At 39.8% G+C, this 25,045-nt stretch overlaps 2 long non-coding RNA genes across 2 annotated transcripts in view; one reads left to right on the top strand and one right to left on the bottom strand.

The window, feature by feature from the left end:
* Window positions 1–15,687, top strand: part of LOC142872362 (uncharacterized) — a 41,052-nt gene extending 25,365 nt beyond the window's left edge. The window contains exons 2-3 of the long non-coding RNA XR_012920578.1: window positions 2,255–9,294; window positions 9,428–15,687. This is a non-coding gene — a long non-coding RNA (uncharacterized LOC142872362). The remainder of the gene's footprint in view (window positions 1–2,254; window positions 9,295–9,427) is intronic.
* Window positions 15,688–15,841: 154 nt separating this feature from the next.
* The window catches only part of LOC142872361 (uncharacterized), a 45,613-nt gene continuing 36,409 nt past the window's right edge, over window positions 15,842–25,045 (bottom strand). Inside the window, exons 4-5 of the long non-coding RNA XR_012920577.1 lie at window positions 24,210–24,366; window positions 15,842–15,928 (exon numbers count right to left, since the gene is read on the bottom strand). This is a non-coding gene — a long non-coding RNA (uncharacterized LOC142872361). The remainder of the gene's footprint in view (window positions 15,929–24,209; window positions 24,367–25,045) is intronic.

The raw sequence follows: 25,045 nt of genomic DNA, 5'->3' as shown, positions 1-25,045 counted from the left end.
GTGTTGGCAATTACTTCCCAGTCAGAAGTCTACAGAAAGGAATCCACATTTGGATCCTCTCTTAGTTTAGGATTATTTTAAATGTAGCAGGAGAAGCTCCCTGTTACCTTCAATCATTGGCTTGCTTTCTTTTCTTTCTCTGCTCAGATCTATACAGTGTAAGCTTTTTGACCTTGCTTTCCTTACTATATTAGACCCAAAGTTGCACTTAGAGCCCATCTTACATAATCTTCTTACTTTAAAAGTGAGAATACAAGACAGACTTGTCAAGGGGCACCCAGTTATTACCAGAACTCCTGGCCCAGAGCTTACCTCATATGGCACAAATTTCCTGTTTCCACAATAGCAGCCAAACCCCTATCTGCTCTCTGTTTCCTTCTTTTTTGTAATGAAATTTTAGCAGTTGGAGATGCTAAATAATTTGCACTGAGTATGTGTAGCCCTCAGGACTTTGTTATACATATGCTTCAATTCAACCAGTATTTAGTAAGTGACTAGCTTGCCCAAGCCTTGATACTACTAGGTATTGCTCCAGCAGATAACATCCTCAAACATAGTTGCAACTAAGATTCTCTTTAAAGGTTACTTCATCTCCACCCAAAACAGAAAGGCCTGGGGGATCTCCTACCAGTATATTTCCTTAACTAGGTACAGTTAACCCATATTTACTCATTATCCTTATCTTTCTAAGTGTTTACAGGTTTACTCTTTTCTTTTTTGTATTCCTGATATCCTTGCCTACTGTCTTTCATTAAAGTTGAGCACAAGTTCTAGGAAAGGATTGAGAATGCTTAGGGTGGAACCCCACAAGCCAAATCTTGCCCAGTTTCAGTATGTGGGGATTAGGAAAAGATGACTGATTCTTTTTTTTTTTTTTTTTTTTTTTTTTTTTGAGACAGAATCTCACTCTGTTGTCCAGGCTCGAGTGCTGTGGCGTCAGCCAGGCTCACAGCAACCTCAAACTCCTGGGTTCAAGCAATCCTCCTGCCTCAGCTTCCTGAATAGCTGAGACTACAGGCATATGCCACCATGCCCGGCTAATTTTTTCTATATATATTAGTTGGCCAATTGATTTTTTTCTATTTTTAATAGAGACAGGGTCTCGCTCTTGCTCAGGCTGGTTTTGAACTCCTGACCTTGGGCAATTTGCCCGCCTCGGCCTCCCAGAATGCTAGGATTGCAGGCGTGAGCCACCACGCCCTGCCAAGATGGCTGATTCTTGAAGTTCTAGGCTGGTTTTTGGCTTGGTTTTAGAGGATGGGGATTGTGGCTTGCAGGAAAAGAGAATATAACTAAAAGTGGTACAGAATTGTTAATCTAAAATCTGATCCCTGACGATTCCACTCACTGCTATGGAAAACGTACACACACACACACACACCAGCTGACATTGATAAGCCATGCTTTCTGTTCAGACCTTGCCCTCCTCTTCCAGACCTTTCTTCCTGACTCTCTGCATTCCCACTCTCCCCACCCTAGTACAAATCATCCTCATTTCTTAGCCTGGACTCTCGGCAGGTCTTAATAGCCTTCAGACTACTCTTCCACATCTACTCTCATCTCGCTTTGATCCTTTCTCCATTTTGCACTCAAAGTGACCTTTCAAAAATGTGTTGCTTCCTGGTATGTGAGAGTAATGACCCAAATCATGAGTGGGACCTACAAGGCCACGCACAAACAAGCTTTCACTCAGCTCATTAGCTTTCTCACTCTTCATGGTACTACCACTGGGCACTCACACTGGTACTACCACCAGTCTCGTTTCCCCCTGCCCTGAATACTTTTCCCCTGCCCTCAACCCTAACCCTAGCCCCTGCAACCCTACCCTTCCTTCAGCACTCAGTTCAAATGCCTCTTCTTCAAGGAAGCTTTCCCAAATCCCTTGAATGATTAGATATACCCCTAGCATCTTTACTTCTTTGCACTGCTTATTACAGTTGTGATGATTATACAATAAGTCATTGTTTAAAGACCGTCTCCCTTGTCAGAATATAAAACTCAGGGACCATGGCAGTCTTGTTCACTGCTTTATCCCCAGCATCTATCCCAGGGCCTGGCACAAGGTCGTAGTCACTAAATATTTGTTGAACAAATGGCCATATTCAAGTAGAGATACATACAGACCCTTCCTTGACACATGGGTTCTGGAACAGTAAGAACCTGTCCTGTGTTGTATCCTCTGTATTGTTACTCTTTTAACTTTGGTTTGGTTTGATTATTTTTATCCTCTCTTTTTACATTTTATTTCCAAAAGGCAAGAAAGAACTCCCAAGTGGCGTTTCAGCTGGCAGTTGCAGCCATACTAGTGTTCTCAGGACACACCCTGCCCTTTCTCATCTCCTTTATCTACTGGAACCACCAGCTGTCTGGGAGTGACAGATCTTGGACTCTGATTCTCAGTCTGCTGAAGTAAGATCCCCCAAGGCCCCAATCACATTCCACTGTCTCTCTGAAAGCCTGTCTCTTCTTGTCAGAGCTTCTGCTTGCCAAAGCATTTCATTTTTACCCGTTTAGCAGTTATGTTCTGGCTTTTTATTATAATTGTTTTGATACCCATCTACCTAACCTACTAAACTCTGTGTTCTCTAAGGGCAGGTACACTGAAATGATACGATGTCTAAATCATTTTTGTATCCTCAGCATCTAGCACAGCGTTAGATGTTTATTAGAAGAAATTGCTGTTTTTCATTGGTGTAGCAGCAGCAGAGTGACTGGGGTAAAGTCCCTTAGTCTTAACATTTCCATTCATCAATTCCCTCGTATATTCTCCCTCACTCCTACCAGAGAAGTACGGAGAATAAAGACTTCCTATTTTTTTTGTCCTTCCTATGAAAGGTTTCTAAAATTACTGAGGAAGAAGATAAAAGTAGAGAGGCTTATAAAAGTAGAGAACAAGTCAAATAATGCCAATAAATAGATACATTGGGTATGGTGTATGTTTAAAGCCCCACAGATCTTCCTCAAATCAGATGATAAGAACTTTAAAATGCCAGGAGCATCTGGCAAAAGGCATCTGCTACACCTGATGTCTCAAAAACAAAAAAAAAGAAAGGAAAAAGAAGGAAAAGCAATAGTCCATGTGATGATAAATTGAACATGCCTTATTGTTGATTGTTAGAAGGACAATATTGTGCATTGTATGCTTTGTAGTGGAAATCATCTTCCCTGATGCATAAACTTCTAAAAAATACATTCACTGAAACCAAACATACAGACCTGGAAATATGGTTTCTAATCCCACTTCTGCCTCTATCTAGCAGAGTGACCTTGGTAAAATCAGATTACTATCTATAGTTAGTTGTGTTACATATGGGGCCTCTTGTTACACATTAAAAAATAGAAAGGCTCCTAAAGCAACTTCCTTTTATTAAAACCAGCCCTCATAGAACCACATGTGGAAGGTACAGTCAGGCCATGTCTGCTAGGTGAGAAACTAGATTGATACCATTAGATCAATCTAGATTGAAGTTTTGATATCATATCTACAGACAAATCTTTTTCAGATAAAACCACTTCTTGCCAATTGTCAATTAATTTCCATTCAGGCGTTTCTTTTTTTCCTCATTTCAACTGGCATTAATAAAAAGCCAGTTACCCGAGAGAAATAACCTAATATGGAAGAACTGTTCGTTAGGAAATCTGTGCTCTAGATCTGCTTCCACCACTACAAGCTGTGTCATCTTAGACACTTTTTTTTGAGACAGGATTTCACTCCGTTGCCTAGGCTGAAGGGCAGTGACATAATCATAGCTCGCTGTAGCCTCAAACTCCTGGCCTCAAGCGATCTTCCCACCTCAGGCTCTCAAATTGCTGGGATTATAGTTGTGAGCCACCATGACTGGCTAGACCCTTTAATAATAGTGACAGTTGCCACTTACTGAGCCTCTACTCTCTGCTCACTGTGATAGGCACTTTACAGGTACTAATTCTTTTGATTCTCACAAAACACTTCATGATAAATGCTATTGACCTCATTATACAGATGGCTAAAATGAGGCTCAGAGAAGTTAAGTAACTTCCTCAGGTCACATAGCTGGTATAGTAAAGTGAGATTCTAAAGCCCTTGCTTTTTCCACTGACTGAATTCTTAGACCTCAATTTTTTTCCAACTATAAAACTAAGGAATTTAATTATTTGACCTACAGAGACAATATTGAATAAATGTAATTTATTCATTTTTTTTTTTTTTTTTTTTGAGACAGAGTCTCACTCTGTTGTCCAGGCTAGAGTGAGTGCCGTGGCGTCAGCCTAGCTCACAGCAACCTCAAACTCCTGGGCTGCAGTGATCCTTCTGCCTCAGCCTCCCGAGTAGCTGGGACTACAGGCATGCGCCACTATGCCCGGCTAATTTTTTTTTTTTTTATATATATATCAGTTGGCCAATTAATTTGTTTCTATTTATAGTAGAGACGGGGTCTCGCTCTTGCTCAGGCTGGTTTTGAACTCCTGACCTTGAGCAATCCACCCGCCTCGGCCTCCCAAGAGCTAGGATTACAGGCGTGAGCCACAGCGCCCGGCCTTATTCATTGATTTTTTATTATGGAAAATTTTAAACACAGGAGAGACTAGTATAATGACCCATCCCTCAGCCACAATAATAATCACTTCATACCCACTCTTGTTTCACCTATACCTACCCACTTTCCTCCCCACCCTAGCCCCTACTAGATTCTTGTGAAGCAGTCCAGATATATTATTTGATCTGTATATATTTTAGTATTTATCATGAAAGGGAAAGAAATCTTAAAAACATAACCACATAACCACAATACCATTAACCACCTAAAATATTAACAATAATTCCTTAATATCATGTGGCACATTCCTAGAGGTCCTTTCACATATCTTTTTTTCAGACGTCCTTGTCACTGATGCTATTCCTTCCAAGTCATTGGTCAAGGCACCAAACCAGACATTAGTGAAGATAGTTGCAGTATACAAATTCTAAGTTCTGAGGAAGAAGTTTTATGGAATTGGTTAAGTTTCACAATTGTGAAAGAGGAAATTAGAGTATGCAGAATTAGATATTTGGCTGTTAATGAAATGCATATCAAATTTTTAAAAGAAAGCTTAGCCTAAGGCATTTATCTGTACAGGTGCAGATGACTGAAAGGCATTAAAGGATTACAGAGTTGCGTCATTTAGAATGTTTCTAATAACTGATACCATCTAGCATTTTTCTTTTAGAGTCTCACTTTTCATTTGTGCAATATTTTCAGGCATACAGGCTACTGTTCATTGTATTTATATAAATAATAAGGAACTTACTAAGTATTTTAACAAAGTAAAATCTGAATATGAAGGAAAATATCAGATTTTCACTTTAAGTGAGCTTAATTGCTTGGAGTTGTTCCTGAAATATCAAAGTGCTGCCTGTTGGGTGTGGCTTTGTTGAAACGAATTTCTCTGTAATTGTTGCTGTTTGTACAGCCTTTCAGAGAATTATATTCCCAGCGTGTCACTTTTCCCATTAAAGCACTAGGTTTTCTTTGAATGTTCCATTGTCCCCTTAAGTATTTAACTCATTTTTCTTAAAGCATCAAAGAGAATGTGATCCCCCTGTAGCTGTCACTTCCAAATGCTCCTGTAGCATAGATGGTGTTATAGACACAAAGGTGCACACTTGACTTTCCTTTATTTTTTTTTAATGAATCCACTTCCTTTATTGCAGCAACTTCTGTACAAAGCAGCAACTGCAATTCTCAAGGTTAAAACATTAGAAAAGCATTTGTGTGACAGTTATAGTACAGTATTATCAAAATATTACAGTTTCAAACTTAGTAATCATCCACCACAGCTCAAATCTTGAAATTATTTCCATAGTCTTAAAAAATATGTAATGTCAGAAAGCATATAAAAAGAATGTAAAAGGGAACCTAAAATACAAATGAATAATGTAACAAATAAATATTTTATTTCAGTAACCGTTAATAATCAGCTTAACACCACCATTCTCTCTAAACCCATTGAATTCTTACCTATAGGAATAATGAACTGTCAAATGCCATTGTATAATTATTTATTTCCAAGTTATCACCAATGATTAGAACTAAAAAAAATTTGGCATTAAAATAATCAAAATTCAGCATAAATAAGGTATCACAGTTTCAACACTAGTTAGCATCTCTAAGAATTAATCATTGAAATTTATTAGAGCACTACAACAACCTTGAAACTTTTGACCTGGTATCTAGTGTTAGGTGAAAGTAATACAATTTTGTTTTAAGTGAAAAGCTTCTTACATTATTTCACAGACAATATTACCCTCCCTGCATTATGCATACACACATGTATAATGCATGACATTTGGTTCCTAAAGTATAGATCACAATGATGTTTTCCTGAATGCGAAAAACTTTAAAAAAAAGGAAAAAAAAGTAAGTGTACCTGTGCACATGTCAAGATAGCAGCACTCAATCCATGCCCTATTATCCATTTTAAAAGTTCGCACATGATATTATTTACTGAATACATTTCTACAGTCTTTTCCCCCAAACACTGCAAAACCTGCAATAAATGGAACAATGCTATGAGTTATAATGTAGAAAAGAATTTTTAGAAAATCAGTTACTTCATTTTCTTAATATTCTGAATTCAAAATTATCAGATCTCCAATTTATATTAATTGAATTCATACTCATGCAGCAAAATACTGCACCATTGAAAAGAATAATTTTTTTTTTTTTTTGAGACAGAGTCTTGCTTTGTTGTCCAGGCTAGAGTGAGTGCCGTAGCATCAGCCTAGCTCACATCAACCTCAAACTCTTGGGCTCAAGCGATACTCCTGCCTCAGCCTCCCGAGTAGCTAGGACTACAGGCATGTGCCACCATGCCCGGCTAATTTTTTCTATATATATCAGTTGGCCAATTAATTTCTTTCTATTTATGGTAGAGACAGGGTCTTGCTCTTGCTCAGGCTGGTTTTAAACTCCTGACCTAGAGCAATCCGCCCACCTCGGCCTCCCAGAGTGCTAGGATTACAGGCGTGAGCCACCGCGCCTGGCCTGAAAAGAATAATTTTATAGATTTCTATCAAGATTCATGAAACCTGCATAAATTCTACACCATGGAAACTTATACCAATGAATCCACCAAGCAGTATTTCAGATGAAATGTTCTCCATCTTTTAATTGGATAACTGTGTGAAATTACAGCATGCCCTTCAAATGATTAGTTGTTCTCTATGAAACCTATATCCATCAATCTGATTTTGAACTTATGTTTACTAAAACAAAAAAATAATTTAATCCAATGAATCCTGATCACTTTAAAATTCAAAACACCAGCAACATAAATTTCATTGTATATACAAATATGCATCTGTGTATGCATATACATATACACACACACATATACAGATATGTAGACATAAATCCCTTGAAATGTTTTTAGGAAATCCTTCCTTGAATAAAAAAATGAAAAATTTCACATTAATAATTGTATATAAAGCTTTTAGTAACAGTACCTATGCACTATCAAAATTGTACTAGTAAGTAGACTGTGATGTCAAAACAGACATTTCAAAAGCACAAACTGGCAGTTTTTCGTAACACAAAAGTTTTAAAGTATTAAGAATGGATTAAATTTAAATGTTCAGAATAATCTGTTCAAACCTGAGTGTATTAAGACTAAGTGTATTTGACAATTGAATGAAGTAAGCCTAAAAACATTTCACTAAGAAACCAGTGGTCCATTTAACCATTTGAAGAAACATTATTTTAATGATTTATAAAGGATGGTACAGTATAGCGAAATTCCACGTAGTGTTTATGGAAATATTCTATTAAATGACATTGCTTTGTCTAAATTTCCTCCAGAAAAAAAAAATCTGTTAGCATTTCTCAAAAGTCCCTCAGATTTGAGGAAAATTCTAAATTAGGACAGATCTTTCTTCAAATAAATACAAATGATCTTGTTTAAAGAATGATAACATATAATTTTTCAGCATGGTCTATTCCAAGTATTGGATAAATCCTCAACCTTCCCTAAGGTTTCAAGAAATAATAATGAAGATTGATATAGTAGCCAATCAGAATGGCTTAAAAGGGTATTTGGGAACTTTTTATCTTAGTTCTACATTTACAGGTACTCATATAAACCTAACCTTGTGGTCACTTTTTGATTACCATATTTTTCCCCATTTTTCATTAACCTGCCCTAATTCTCACCTTTAATATCTAACAGATACCTTTTAAAAAGTAATAGAAAACATACAGTACTCAACATTAATTGGTCAATGGAAGGAGAAAAGCAGTGTCCATTTTGTCTTAAGGTAGAAGAGACTAGAAATAAAAATAATAGCTGAAGGCAAAGTTTGACATTCTATAAATTTATAAAAGAGGATATATGGATGAGATTTGGTTAATTTCAGAAGGCACCTCAAGGCTAAAGGCTTTTTGTACTCCTTTCATCAATCAAAAAATAACACACTTTTATTGCTATTCCAGTAGCGAAGGAAAACTTTACCCTCATGAACTTCAGTCCATCAAACAATCACCATTCTTTAAGACTGAGATATGGAATTAACTAAAACTGAAGTCTCCATACACATATCAATGGAACAACTTTCCTGTGTGCTTTCAAATTAATGAAACAGTGAAAGAAAAGTCACCATTCACCATTGCAATGTTAATATGTCATTGAAGATTTCAGTTACTTCATAGGCACTGAAGTACCCCTCTGGAGGACTGTCCATTGTGTAGAACATTTAGGAATAGAAGGTAAGGACATTCTGATGATTTCCACGGACTAGGAGGATTGGTGGTAGGTCCTTAGATAGAGCTTCTAACCATGCCATGTAGAGACCACTAGACAGAGAACCTTTTCGTGCAACTGGGAGAGTCATGACAATAACTTTCTGAGCAGAGTTATCATACTGGCTTCGTGGTCTCTAGGGCACTAGAGACGTCCTTTAGAATCACCAAACAGGCTTGCAATGGAGATAATAAGACTGCAGCACCATTTTAGTTTACTCTCCATCTTACACAATAGTTCATATTGCTTAATTAGTCAGGATGGTTGTGTTTGTATTTTAATGCAGTATTTGAAAATTAATTATAAAATACCTGATGTTTTTCCTTGGGGATGACAGCCTTGCTATTTTTCTTAATTCTGATGTTTGAATTCTATTTTCTAGTGATCTTTCCACATCTTCCTTTAAGTTTTCTGCTGCAGCAATTTGAACGAATACTTTTGGATAAATGATTTGTGATGGTGGGCACCAATCTACAACTGTCATTAATTGAAGATATATGTTCTAACCTTGTTGGGGGAAAACTACCCACTTTATCCTTGGTAAAGCATTTCCATAACAAAATAATACTGACTCTAAGAATTTAAAGTCTCTAAGTCATTACTAACAACAAAAATAATATCTACAGTATTGTTTTCCCATTGTTCTTATTTTTTTTTTTTTTTTTTGAGACAGAATCTCACTCTGTTGCCCAGGCTGGAGTGCCATGGTATCAGCCTAGCTCATAGCAACCTCTAACTCCTGGGCTTAAGTGATCCTCCTGCCTCAGCCTCCCGAGTAGCTGGGACTACAGGTATGTGCCACCATGCCTCGCTAATTTTTTCTATATATTTTTAGCTGGCCAATTAATTTCTTTCTATTTTTAGTAGAGACAGGGTCTCATTCTTGCTCAGGCTTATTTCAAACTCCTGACCTTGAGCGATCAGCCTGCCTCGGCCTCCCAGAGTACTAGGATTACAGGCGTGAGCCACCACGCCCTGCCTTCCCGTTGTTTTTCAAAACCAGTTCAGGTACCTATTGTATATTAGAATTTGCTTGTAAAATGAATTATAAAAACCAGATATAAAGTCTCACCTGAAAATGTTGGCATAGTAAATAAAAATGAAGTTCATAATTATAAAAGTTAAAAAAAAAACACCAAACCACTAGCCACTGCTGATTCCAGGCAAATTGAATGAGATATATGCTATTTCAATTTCTTCCCATTGTGAGGATCATACTTTTCCCTGGTCCTTCTGGGTCTCTGGATAAGCTATAAATGCTAAAGCAATCCATTTCAAACCGGAAAAAAAGCATTTGTAAACCAGGATTTTTTTTTTTTGAGACAGAGTCTCCCTCTTGTTGTCCAGGCTAGAGTGCTGTGGTGTCAGCCTAGGTCACAGCAACCTTGAACTCCTGGGCTCAAGCGATCCTTCTGCCTCAGCCTCCCGAGTGGCTGGGACTACAGGCATGTGCCTGTAGAGACTATTTTTAGTAGAGACTGGGTCTCACTCTTGCACAGGCTGGTCTCAAACTCCTGACCTTGAGCGATCCGCCCGCCTGGGCCTCCCAAAGTGCTAGGATGACAGGCGTGAGCCATGGCGCTTGGCCATAAACCAGGATTTTAATTTTTTCTTCTCAAGTCAAGTGGTCATGGTGGATACCCCATGAGGCAATTACATGTAAGTTGAGGAGGGACAGCAGTATGACCGGAGCTGGCAACAGGAGAACGTGAGCAATGTGTTCATGAAACTTACTTGCCTTCAGATCCTATCCAAGCCTCTTGAGTTAGGAATCTGAGTTAACACCTGGATTATGTTCCACTGGGACCTAGTAGCAAGCCTCTAAAATCCAAAGAAGTCCACCAAAATAATGCTTCTTCGCATTGATAAAGAGTTCGGGTACAACAGTTTATCTGTTTGTAATCATAGTCAAACATGTTCTAAATATCACTGGACCCTTGAAAAACTTCCCACTCTAGCGCTCATATCTTTTTCTCTAAGTTTTAAAGATATTTACTATTTTCTACTCTTTTGTCCTCATCTGCATAGTATGGACAATCTAGTGAGTCAATGTGATATCATGTAAAGTGAGGAAATAAGAATCTTTCTGCAGACTTAATTGTGCCCCAGAGCCCAAAAGGTGATCTAATCCTGTGGCAAGAAGGTGAAGCTCTACTATTGTCTGTACCAGATGAAAGCAAACTATTTCCACTTCATCATTCACGATTATCCTGATAAATGGCTGCATGTCCCTTTGCATGCCAGGAGGGAAAATAAGGAGGTAAATTCAACAGATTTGCAAGTCATCAATTAATAGGAACAAATATTGTTTTATACATATGTCCGTCCTGGGGCTTCTAAGTTTCTCTTAACAAATTCACAGTTTGGGTATCAGTTGTTTTAAAATGAGAATCTAGAAATTTTCATTTGTTAATCTTTTTAACTAAAGCATCTGACCTCAGCACACTGCTCTTGAATTCCTTCTGCCCTCCATAGAGTTCTCTGACAATAGCAGTTGTGTGCCCAACAGTCTTGTCTTCAATGCCCACAGTCCTCATGTTCACAGACATTAATTGGAGTAGCTGTTTCACTGTTACATGCCACGGACTTCCAGAAGCCCATCTCTGAATATTAACTAGTTTTTACTCTCTTCAAACAATAATGAATCTGGATAACCAGATTCTCCTCATTTCCCAAAAAGTCTGTTGTTTGTAACTGATTCCTCTTTACCAGTTTCTGTACAAGTCAGGATTCCTAGTTGCAAGCATTAGTAACAAATTCTGAGTAGATTGAACAGAATGTAATTTATTGGAAGGATACCAAACAGCTCACAAAATCTGTGGGAAAGTTAAAAACCATGCTCAGGAAACAGGAGCCAAAGAAGTCTGGCAACAGAAAACTCTGCCAAGGACCACTGTAGCAACAGACTGGTTAGAATGTTGCCGGAACTTAGAGAAGAGCTGTTAAGGGAAGAGTCTAACTAGAATCTAAGTGGAGTCCAATGACACTGCAACCACCAGACATTCTCTTCTCCCAGATGATTGACATCATCACTATCTCTGTAAATAACATGATGGTCCTTAGCCCTTTGCATCACCCATTCTGGATTCAGTGTCAGAATCCCACAGGACAAACCTCAGGTATGTCCTGTGTTACTGTCTAGAAGAGGTAAGATCTGCTCTTTTTCAGTTTCCATAATGAAAAAAGTGTTGAGATGCTAAGTAACCAAAATACACACCCCTCCATGCACACATCCAGAGCTCCATGCTTGGGTTTGTTTTGGGACTTGCTCTTCTATTTTAGTGGTCTGTTTGTTTACTTTGTTGTCACTGTTTTAATTTCAGCTGTTTTATCATTTCTTTTAGGACATGCTAGTTCATTTGAACTACCCCTTCCCTGTCAAAAAGTTAAATCTTTTTTTCTTGACTCTTTTCAGTTTAATTTTTCTCAATGAATTTCTTTTATAAAGTTTCCCATTTGGATTTTGATTGGAATCATGCTATATTTGTGAATATATTTGGAGAATAATTTTAAATTTTTACAATGCTGAGTCTTCTTATCCAAGAACATGGTATATCTAAGCCTTCTTTTATACTCTTGGATAGTTGTATAGTTGTCTTCATAAGTTTATGCTTTTGTTGTTAGGGTAATTAGAATTTATTCCTCTTTATTTTCCTTTAAAAGATTTTCAAGGCCCTCCATTTGGCCTAAACAAAATCTTAACATCTCATAACTTTACTATGTAATTAACTCTGATTTTTTTTTTTTCTTTTTGAGACAGAGTCTCACTCTGTTGCTCTGGGTAGAGTGCAGTGCGTCATCATAACTCACTGCAACCTTGAACTCCTAGGCTCAAGTGATCTTCCTACCTCAGCCTCCTGTGCCACTATCCCGGGCTAATTTTCTATTTTTAGTTGGACAGAGTCTTGCTTTTGTTCAGGCTGGTCCCAAACTCCTGGCCTCAAGCAATCTTCCCATCTCAGCCTCCCAGAGTGTATGGGCCTGAGCCATCGTGCCCGGCTGTGATTCTAATTTGCCTATTTAGTCATACGAATCATCAAGCTAAATTCTTCCTAGGTTTATCCAGCTTCAATTACCAAATTAAATCTTAATCTTTGCAGTATAAATTTGAGTATGAAAGTTAAAGGTAAAGAATGTTTTTCAGGGGAATAAAGTCAGGAAAAAACTGTCAACAGAATGGGATAAATTGGAAGACGGAGGCCATGGAGCTAGTAAGTACTACAGTACCCCCTAGTGGACATAAGGAAGCATAGACTTGTTTATACCAAGGATGACCCCAGTCTCATCCACAGGAAATTAGAATCTGGAGGCACCTTGGTGGTCAACTAGATCAACATCTCTGCCTTCCAAATAAGGAAACTGAGAAACGAAATGGAGAAATGATTGGCCCAAGTTCACATAGCCAACCCAAGACGAAAATCCAAGGTTCTGAACACTCATTTTTCTTCCTTTTTTCCACCGTTTATTTCTTCTTCCTTCTGTGTTGTGTATCTACTATACAGCTGGGTGCTGGGAACACAAATATAAAAAATATTTAGTTTTCTCCTTCAAGTCTAGTTTTATTTCAAGCCTAGCTTTTTTAGCCATTTTTAGGGAATTTGTAGGGGAATGACCAAACAACTATGCAGGGAAAGGCTTTCGATCATTCACAAATTGAATCACAATGTGATTATTTAATTATTCAGATTTATCTAGAAAATATATTTGCAAATGTGGAAACTGCCCTTGACCAGGTTTAGTTCATGTTATGAAGAGAGAGAAGACTTACTTTCAAAAGGCTTACATTGACCAGGCGTGATAGCTCACACCTGTAATCCTAGCACTCTGGGAGGCTGAAGCAGGTGGATTGCTCGAGGTCAGGAGTTCAAGACCAGCCTGAGCAAGAGTGACACCCTAACTCCACTAAAAATAGGAAGAAATTAGCTGGAAAAATAAAAATATGTAGAAAAAAAATTAACTGGGCATGGTGGTACATGCCTGTAGTCCCAGCTCCTCGGGAAGCTGAGGCAGGAGGATCGCTTGAGCCTAGGAATTTAAGGTTGCTGTGAGCTAGGCTGATGCCATGACACTCTAGCCTGGGCAACAGAGTGAGACTCTGTCTCAAAAAAAAAAAAAAAGGCTTACATTAACCTTTTATCTTATTTCCCCTTTATAGATTCAAAACTGAATTATCTTGCCAAAAATAACAATATGATATTCAAAGTTCATGTGTGCCTATTACCTAATCCCAAACATTATCATTCATCTGTACTTCATTCATCAAATCTTAATTGAGGCAAATCTATATGTCAAGCATGTGCTGAGCACTGGGTTTAGTATGGTAAAGAGAATGGATACAGTCCTGAGGTTTCTGCTCTCATAAAATTTACAGTTTCCTTTACACATATATGTGTGTAATTCTCTAAATCCCAGGAAAACTGTTTTTCCACTTCACTTTGGCAAGTCATATTTTTAGGTTTTAGTAATCAGGCATATGTAGACATTTTCTAAAATTACTCTGCCCACCATAAGAGAAATAAATAACAAGAATTTGGGGCCAGATAGGACTGAATTTCAGTCCCAAGCCTGCCCTTTACAACATATTAGACAAACTAACTTATAAGATATTAGACAAACTAACAAGATATTAAACAAACTAACTTCTCTCAGTCCTAGTTGCTTCCATAAAATGAAAATAATATGTATTCTTTGTAAGGGATGATGTTTTATCATTATCCTTATTCATACCTAAACAGAGATATTACTTTTTGAGTCAAAGGCATTAAAATGTAGAAATATTATCAAAAGAGAAGCATTAATATTGTTCACTTAGTTTCATCAAGAATATCAGTTCCAGAATTAATACCGACAAATATTCATGGCCACTGACACTTTAGTTTTTTTTTAAATAAGGTAGGGTGGGCTCAGTGGCTCATGCCTATAATCCCAGCAATTTGGGAAGCTAAGGCAGGAGAATTGCTTGAAGGCAGGAATTCAAGACCAGCCTGGGCAACATAGTGGGACCCCATCTCAATCAACAGATAGGTAGATAGATAGTGCAATGTTGTAACAATGGATGCTACTACAAGAATTTCATAAGGATATTATTTTCTTGTTCCATGGATGAACATTGCCTTACTCCACAGAAACTAAACCCTATTGTTTCAGTTATGATGACTGCATCTGGTAGGACCATTATTTATCTATATAAGGAATCTTTTGGTAATTTGTATATAAACTTATCACACCACTCACTTAATGATTTGATAAAGGCAAGGATTGTGTTTTACTCAGCAAATTTCTCCCCTTTCAGCAGTACCTTATATAGAGTTAAAACACACTACACTAAATGCACGCTAAGTAAAAAGACCATCTTACTAAGTTGCTATTTGACATGAAGCTAAGAGAGAAAATCTGGCCTAAGCTATAGGTAAACTTATTTTGTTTTACTTGGAAGTGGCAACTGTCAAACAAATCCCACCTCTATTACATTCTTGCTAGAAAAAAAAATAGTTAAATTCCTCAATCTCTACTCAAACCAAAACAAAGCTTCAAAAATATTTAGACAGAAGAAGTAGGGATGGACAGGAGAGGACTGGTATGTTCGTGCATCATGTGCATGCAGCAGACCAACTTCCTCTCCCTGTTGTAACATTTTCTACAGTATGTGCCATACAACACCAGTTCTATGAAAAACCCAGGGTTTCAAGGTCAGATCAGTTAGGGAAAGCTTGCCCAGCATTTTCCTCTCTGTCAAGTTCACAGTGCACATGGATAAATTAAATGCTATAAAGAAAAGTGTTTAACATTGTTTTACCTATTGCAGCCCCCAAATTTATTTGACCAGCATTTCACCTGTGAACATCCTACAGAACTAGTAAGTTCTATGGAACACACAGACTTCAGAAAACTGCCCTGCTCTGTTGAAAGGACTTCTTTCTCTTGTTAATTCACATAAAAAGCCACCATTTCATCTCCAGATCCTGCAGGACTGAGAATGTGAGCATTACCAGCAATGTTTTAATAATGGAAAAATGAGGCCACATCCTGATCATTTTGAGGTCCCAGAAAGTTTATGCAATTGAATTTTAATATGTAACAAGAGGTAAGTTAGAATGCAGGAAATGGCTTCCCAGCAATGCCTGGAATGTTGTCATAAAAACCAATAAACAGATATCCAAGTCCTGTTTTGTATCTGGGAGGAACGGAGAGAGAGAAGAGAAAAGCATAAAATTATAACCACCAAATCTCTGATGTTTCTTAGTTTTATACAAATAAATATACAATATCCATTTTCCCCTAACTCCATTTTAAGACTTCCGGTTTATTTTTGTGTGTTTCTTATTCTCCTCTTTAGATGGCAGCACAGATGAAAAAATGCCAGAAAAAACTAGGAACAGGCAGACTCCAGCAGCATCAAACTGCCATCAACAGCAGCCCTCTTCTGTGCTCTTTTTCAGAAAAAAAACACAACAAATCACAGCAGCCCTCCCCCAACTCACCCTTCCTTTTTTATTTAAGAAACAGAACCTAAGGTATGATGTCTGACACTTATTTTTTCCCAAATAGATTTGATCAGTTATATGGGAATGCAAAGAATTAATGACGAACTGGTATCAGTGAATGAAGGAATTAATCCTTTAGTAGCATTTCTCACATGCCAGTTGTGTTTTCTGTATCTTAAAGATAATGTCAGCAATGTTCCTAAGTCACGCAGACTGCCATGCAAGCATGGTCATTTGGATCATTATACTGGACATCTGATACAGCCGAACTCCAAGCCACCTAGTTTGCTCTAAGTATTGGATTCATTTAAGATCTATAACAATGATATTTACTGACCCTCTTGTCAACTGATGCTGTGAAGCTGCTGTAAAGTGACCCCTGTGTCACCAGAGGCTGCACTGCAGCCTAGGAAGTTAGCATGAAGGTGACACTGCATTAAAAAGCTGCAATTTATTGTTGAATTAGTAATATAACAGAAGAGGTATAGAACAGACTTAGAGAGAAGACCTTTATACTTTACATCAAAGCCCCAATAGGGATTTTTTTAAAACCTTAGCCTTCAGGGGTTCATTGAATCTCTTCATTAAACAATAAAAAGGGGTCTACCAGCAAGATGTTCTCGACAAAATCTGCTGACATTGCATAAGAAAGCTGGCCTCTACAATACATGGCATTTCAAGGGCTAAAGAATGCTGCAAAGAACACTAAATTGTTCATGTGTAATGAACTGGACAGAAGCTAAAAGGTGACCTGTGTCTTTTAAACAGCAATAACGAAAAAAATCACCAGGGGGAGTAAAATTAAATGTAGCCCATAAATAAACCAACCTGAGGCTAAAATAAAAAACTAAGCAGATCTTGGTTCACATTTAAGAAAAAAATCAATTTTCAATTGATAAGAGAATTTTTTTTTTAAGACAGAGACAGGGTCTTACTCTTGCCCAGGCTGTAGTGTAGTGGTACAGTCATTACTCACTGCAGCCTTGAACTCCTGGGCTAAAGTGATCCTCCCACCTCAGCCTCCTGGGTAGCTGGGACTATAGGCGCATGCCACCACACCCAGCTAATTTTTTATTTTTTGTAGAGATAGGGTTTTGCTATGTTGCTCAGCCTGGTCTTAAACTCCCGGCCTCAAGAAATGGTCCCACCTCAACCTCCCAAAGTGCTGGGATTACAAGTGTTGAGCCACCATGCCCACCCCCAAAATTTTTTAATTCTCTGTCTCCTTTTTTAAAATAAAAGTAGTCATTCCATGAAATTACTCTCAGTACCACATCTTTCCTTGAATGAGTACCTTGGATTTAGTGTGGGTTGAAGTTAGTTAATCTTGTGGTAGGCTATCTGCCTTTCCCAAAGCAACTCCTAGTGCTCTAAGGCTACAGGATGCTCTTTCCTGGGCTCCAAGTTTAGAGACAAAATCAAGCCCAAAATGAACAGGCAGAGAGGCATTGAGATAGTATGACATATGAGGGAGTGAAGGAAGCTGGGATATTGAGTATCACCCAGCCACCAGCCTGCATCCATCTCAGGCTGTTGTCCCCAACCCCCAGGCTGTGGGCCAGGCCACAGAGTTCCACCACACCCCCACAACCCCCACCCCCGATCCATGGAAAAATTGTCTTCTATGAAACCCATCCCTGGTGCAAAAAAGGTTGGGGACAGTTGATCTCAGGGACTACACCACCCAGAGCTATAGGCCAGCATCTCTTCCATCTGGCAGTTCATCTGTATCCTTTGTGACATCCTTTGTAATAAATGAGTAAAGGTAAGTAAAGTGTTTCCCTGAGTTCTGTGAGCTGCTCTGGCAAATTAATGGAACCTGAGGAGCAGAATCCTCCTGGGAACCTGCAATTTATAGCCAGTCAGCTAGAAGTATAGGTGACAACCTACAACCTACTATTAGCTGAGATTGGTCAACAGAAACAGGCCAATTCTCTTGCAAGGCAATGCTCAACCACACGTCGCACAGACAACACTGCTCAAACTACAGAGGCTGGACCTGGAAACTATCTGTTATCCACCATATTCGCCAGACCTTGCACCAACTGACTACCGCTTCTTCCAGGCTGTGGACCACTTCTTGCAAGGAAACATATTCAGTTCTCAACAAGCTGTGGAAAACGCCTTTCACGATCTCATCGCCACTCGCTCTCTGGGCTTCTTCGCAGCTGGCGTAAGTTACTGTGTTGATAGTTTAGACACATGCTTTGATTAATTGTACTGCTTCTTGTCTGAAATATAATAAACTACACTTTTGATTCAAAAGTGGACATTTCATATTTAATGACTTAATAGTTGGGATTGATATCTGAAGTAGAGGCAGTTTTGTGGGCCTGAGTCTTAACCTGAGGTATCTGATGCCCTCTCCAGGTAGATAATATCAGAACTGAGTTAAATTATAGGACACTCAGTTGGTGTGCACTGAAGAATTGGTTGCTGGTGGGAGAAAACCTCCTTTTTTGTTGACCAGCAGTGTTCAATTGGTTGAGTGTGTGAGAATAGGAAAAACAGTTTAGTTTCTTCCTATATCTTTTACATTCTTTTTTTTTTCCCTAACTTTTCCCCCATGACCTCAGGAATCCCATCCCATCATCAGCAAACTCCTGATACACCCAGACTCTTCACTGAACGTTCTTTAGGTTTCTAGCCCTAAGAAACCTAGCTTTTCCCAAGCGCACTGCTTCCTCTGCAGCCCTCACAGGTGGGGGCTCCTGGGTCAGGTTCTTTTTGTCACACACTGTCCTTTCCATGGGTCTCAGTTCTCCACTCTCTGAGACCCAGGCTATAGAGCCATTATGCCATACTCTCCACTCCAGCTGGCATCTACTGTCTGCCTGGTCATGCCCCTTACTTTTTGAAGACATTGGCATTGGGCCCACAGTATTCCTTTTCATTTTAAGTGCTGCCACCAATCTGGCACATTAGATATGTCCATGAGGCATACTTGACCTCTCAGTTTCTTGATTCCATCTCCAATTACCTTCTCCATTCTGCTTCAATCACTCAATCCCATGGACACGCCCCGACTTGTCATCAAGAAACCACAGCACATCTGAACCCGTGACTTTCTATTCCTCCAGTTCTTCTCATTTGGTTACATTCACTATATCTATTTTACAAACTTATTAAGATCCCCAGTCTTTCTGCTTTCTTCTTTCTCCTTATCTATCATCCACTTGCTGTCCCCTCTTCCTTCTCTACTCAGGAAAGATTCCATGGCTCTTAACATTTGCTTCTGACCAGTGTTCACAACTCCATTATTCTTCTGTGTTATCTGCCTGACAGAACTTGGAGTGTGTACCTTGAATCCAATTGTCTGCCTTGACTATTTCTTTTCCTGGGCTGTTAGACACTGCTGGAAAAAAATCACACCGTCACACAGCTTGGGGCTACCTTAAATTCATGCTCAGCAACCTCAAGTGGGATCATAGTGCTGCCTGCTGTTGTGCCATATTCCCCTGGCTTGATCTATTTCTCAGTCTCCAGAGGGGCTATTTCAAGAATTCTCCTCTCTTTCCAAACCTCCATGGGCTTGGCCTCTCTACCCTTCTCATTCTCTGTAGGTGATTTTTCCCCTCACATAGCAAGGGAGGGAAATAGATGTCATGAGATTTGATGTGAGCAGTTTGTTTTCCATAACAACCTATAAACTTACTTGTGTTTTTACCTATCTTTTTGATCTTGCCTCTTACTATGATAGGAGCTTCTCCTCCCCATCTAAGGCCAATCTCTTGGTCAGATGCTCTGGATCCCATCTCCTCCTGACTTTTATTTATTTATTTATTTATTTTTAGAGACAGGATCTTAAGCTGATGCCCAGACTGGAGTGCAGCGGTGTGACTATAGCTCACTGCAGCCTCCAACTCCTGAGTTTAAGTGATCCTCCTGCCTTAGCCTCCCACATAGATAGGACTATAGGTGTGCACCACCACACCTGGCTAATTTTTTCATTTTTCTTTTATGTATAGATGAGGTCTCACTATGTTGCTCAGGCTGGTCTTGAACTCCTGGCCTCAAGCAGTCCTCCTGCCTTGACCTCCCAAAGTACTAGGATTATTGGCGTGAGCCACCGTGCCCAGTCTCCTCCTGACTTCTTACTGACCTTACTCTCTCAAGTTATTTTTTTCTCACTTTTATCTGTATGTTCAACCTCTTCCTCTCTACTGGCTCCTTCCTTCTCAGACTATAAAAAGCCACATTCACTTCCATCTACCATTCTCTCTCCCCTTGCCAGCTAAACCTCTTGGAGAAGTCTCCACTCACTGTATCAACTTCCTCACCTCCCACTCACTCTCCAAAATTGCTGTCTCCAAAATAACTTGTGATCTCCATGTAGCTAAATTCATGGGGCACTTTTCAGTTCTCTCCTTATTTGACCTTTGGTGGCACATTTGACATTTTGATATGTCCCCCCACCTTTTCCTTTCCCTCTTAGAGACAGGGTCTCTCTCTGTTGTCCAGACTGGTTTTGAACTCCTTGGCTCAAGTGATCCTTCCTCCTCAGCCTCCCAAATTGCTAAGATTACAGGTGTGAGCCACCTCGCCTAGTCCCCACTCTTGATGCTTTCTCTTTCCCCGGCATCTATGACACCATCTCCGTGCTCCCAGATATCTCTCTCTAGGCCCAGTCCTTCTCTTGAACTTCAGACCCTACAGGTTCCACAGGCTCAAACTGAACTCATTTTCTCTTCAAACCTGTACCCCCTCCTGAATTCCTCCAGTAAGTGGTGAGCACTACCATGGACTTATTGTTGCAGCTGGTGGCTTTTGTTATTATCCCTTATTGCTGTCTCTTCATCATCTCTATATCAGCTGCATCACCAAAACTCTTGATCCTGTTACTTAAATACCTCTCCTACCTTTTTGTTTATCTCCTGCCCCTCTGCCGCCATCACATCTCACCTAAACCCCTGTTTCTAGTCATCCTCTGAAACCATTCCCCATGCAGTAGGCATGTGATCGCAATGAGCAAGAAATCTCACAGATACAAGAGGCCACAAACACTCAGGTATGCAATAATGGAACATTTTTCCTGCAGTAAATTTGACTTCTGAATCTAAACATCCAGCTTCTTCCTAGCAGACAACTTAATCCAGATTCTCTCAAATGAATTCAGTGATTATTCTGTCAACTGAGAATACATAAATATTTCAGTTCAAAATTCAATTTCAGACCTTCCTTCCCCTGTTCTTGCCTCTTACTCTTGGGGCTCCTGGGACTGGCTACCCAAGGGAAGTGGGGAAGAAAAGATGGAGGTTCTTGTGTGATTTGGTACATGTTAATTGAGGCGTGACTGTGAGGGTGCTGTCCATCTAATCTCAATCTAATTGAGGTGGCCCTAATGCTGGCCTGAGCTACTAATGCCATTGTTGTCTATTCTCTCAGCACAAGCAGGGTTGAGTGTGCCCTCCAGGATATTGCATCCTGCTGGCTCTGATGGGTGGTAATGGGTTGGCTGAGTGCGTGTGCAGGTCCCATGTAGCCTCATCTTGCTATATGTGGGGGATATGGGACTATGGGGCAGCCATATGTCCCACAACCCCAGGAACATCTGTTCCTTTTGCCTGGGACATCCCCTTCCACATCAGGCCATTTCTTCTCCCCTCACAGCAGAGGGAGTAAATCAATTCACATTTACACATTTGTGTGAATTGGTTTTATCCCCTTAGTTACATCTCTGAGTTAAAGTGAAGAGCTCTTTGTGTTTAAATTTCATAATGTAGCGTCTAGGTCTCTCTCAGCAGCAGATTATCTCCACTGTAATTAATTTTCTTTCCTCTCCACTGAGGGGTGTGAGTGTGTGTGTGTGTGCTCGTGTGCTGGTGGGAGGCAGGGTGCAGGTTGGTAGAGAAATGAGTGGAAAGAGTACATTCCATTAATACTTCATGTATCATCCTGTCACATGTTCTTTCATAAATCCGAACAGGTCATTCACCTCTTCAAGGCAGTTATAGCTTCCTACTGCCTTTAGAATAAAGTCTAAACTTGTAAACTTGACTTGCAAGTTAAGATCTGTATTCAGATGACTTCTCCCACCTCATTTCCCACAATTTCCTGTCTCCTTTCAGTTCCATGAGTTCACCTTGCTCTCTCTTGCCTCTGGAGTTTCTCACATTCCTAGAAGATTCTTTCTCTTCAACTTTTCCCTACACCCGGCTGATTCCTGCACAGTCCTTTGATCTCCAGTTAAACACCACCTTCCAACGAAGTCCTTCTTGACCTCCCTCCTACCTCTGACTTTGATGTGGCCCTCCTGTGCACTCCCATAACCTTTTCATGCCATAGCACTTACTTTATTTTTGTTGTTGTTGTTTGCTCTCCCACTGGACTCTAAATGCTTTTAACGCAAGACTGTGCCTGTCCTGATCAGTGTTTACTCTCTAGCACCTAACACATGCCTGATAAATAAATATTTGTTAAATAACAAAATGAATGAATGAATGAAGAATAAATTGAACATGCAAGCCAGATATTAGCTGGCTTCATGTGAATTTTCTTTTACGCTACAGCAGGACTCAGTATTTTATTGTGTTTCCTCAAAAGCAAATCAACACCACAAAAGAGGTAAGTAATGTAGTTTGACTGACAGTTTTATGAAGACAGAGAAGAGGGGGTTTAAATGGCTAACACTTCTATTCTCCCCTCAGTGTCCTTCTTTGGCTTTCAAATGTTGAGTCTCCCTCTCTTTTGTCTCTTCCTTCCTCTGGCTCCTGCATCCCCAGCTCAGCCTCTACTTCCCTTCCCTAAGCAAATATCACTCTGAGAGGACTGTGGAGGATGAATTGGAGAGTGATGAGGCTAGTATTAAGGAGTACTGTTTAGGAGACAATTGAATGAGGCCAGAGACGATGAAGGCCTGAATCAAGAAAATGACAAAATTCAAATCACAACTAAGAAAGAAAGAAAGAAAGTGACAAATGAAAAGGAAAGAGGGTGGGTTAAGGAGATGTTTGGGAGGGAAGATCAACAGGATATGGTTGCTGATTGGACTGAGGTAGAAGAGAAAGGAAAGAGAGGAATATAGTGTGTGTCACAGGTTTGGTAAATGCAGGGGAAGGATTGAGAGTGTCACAGGATTAGAATTATTACCAAGGGAAGTAGGAGAGAGGATTAAGCAAGGAAAGAGAAGTATACAGATTATTACCCACTGAGAGTCTAATTGAGGTTAGAGACCAAAATTGGTATGGGCACTAGTCTATACAATTGTGTGATTTTCTTTAATAACTTGGGCTGCCAATATTAAGAGCTGAAAAAATGGGTGGTAGATTGAGCCAAACTTGAGATTTGCTGAGAAGATGGGACAGAAGGATCAAGGGGAAAAGGGATTGATGATTCTAGGAAAAAATGTTCAGAGTGATGAACAATGGCATCTAGGCTCAATAGGGATAGAATTGAACCAGGATGGTGCTGACAGACGGGAGGGGGTGGGGTGTAGGAGAGGGGCCAAGAAACTGGCTGTGTTGATGTCTTAAAGAATAAGTACAAAAACCGGCATTATAAGAAACTGAAGACGCAGGCCGGGCGCGGTAGCTCACGCCTGTAATCCTAGCACTCTGGAAGACCAAGGCAAGTAGATCACTTGAGCTCAGGAGTTCCAGACCAGCCTGAGCAAGAGCAAGACCCCATCTCTACCAAAAATAGAAAGAAGTTATTTGGACAGCTAAAAATATATAGAAAAAATTAGCCAGGCATGGTGGTACATGCCTATAGTCTCAGCTACTCGGGAGGCTGAAGCAGAAGGATTGCTTGAGCCCAGGAGTTTGAGGTTGCTGTGAGCTAGGCTGATGCCACGGCACTCTAGCCTGGGCAACAGACTTAGACTCTGCCTCAAAAAAAAAAAAAGAAAGAAAGAAAGAAACTGAAGATGCAGAACAGATCAGGAGCCATGCATGATGTAATGTTTACAAGGAATAGGAGTCCACAGGATGCAGGACCTAAGAGAAAAACAAACACTGAAAGGGATAAGGTTACCTTCTTCCTCTGAAATGAGACGGAAGGAGAAGAGGAGATGTCATCTTTAAGTATTTCCCAGTAGAGGAAAAGCAAGAAGAGGAAGCCTACGTTGGAGAATCTTAATTCCTTCCAGTAAGCAAGAGGGGAAAGTCATCTGCAGAGTTGGAATTGAGGCCTGAGGGAAACAGGAAAGATTTAGAAAAGGAGCAGTGGAGACTGTAGTAGAAAGACAATTTTGAAAAATTGCCTGGGAGTAGTGAGGGCTCAGCTGGGACCACTTAGCTAATACTGGCTGGAATCAGATTTTTCAATTTTTTCCAGCAACACCTTCTGCTTGGGAGCGCAAACAGAAAGGACATGGTGGACTTTATTCAGGGATGGAGATTAGGAAGAAAGGAATGGAAATAAAAAACCAAGGGGATGAGGGTACCTATCTGGATTATTGCTGAAGTCATCAACGTGGACAACAGGCTGAAAAGAAGGCAAGCAAGGGCTGATGGGTCCCTGGCACTGTGAAAACAGTGGAGGGTGAGGGAGCAGGGGTCATAATGAGGAGGGCAAAAAAAAATTTCAGTGGCCCTGATAAAAATATCAATAGAATCTTCCAGACATTTTGTCCATAAAATAAAAAGGTAAATGCCCCTTTAAATCATTAACTAAACTAGAACTCAGATCTGGGCAGGCTCTCCCAGGTTGAGCTGTTCTGCTTTGCCAAGAACTGATAAACTTCTGTGAACCCTCCAGGGCAAGTGAGACATGATCTATCTTCCCTGTCTGGACAAGCTTGAGCTGGCCTCCTTCCTCGTGCTGAAGCAGGCCTTAGGTATGGGCCAGGATTCTGTGTCTTACGCTAA

Source organism: Microcebus murinus, chromosome 8, assembly GCF_040939455.1.
Source record: "Microcebus murinus isolate Inina chromosome 8, M.murinus_Inina_mat1.0, whole genome shotgun sequence".
Lineage (NCBI taxonomy): Eukaryota > Metazoa > Chordata > Mammalia > Primates > Cheirogaleidae > Microcebus > Microcebus murinus.
The sequence above is the reverse complement of the archived record's forward strand: the minus strand, read 5'-3'. Positions and strand labels throughout refer to the sequence as shown.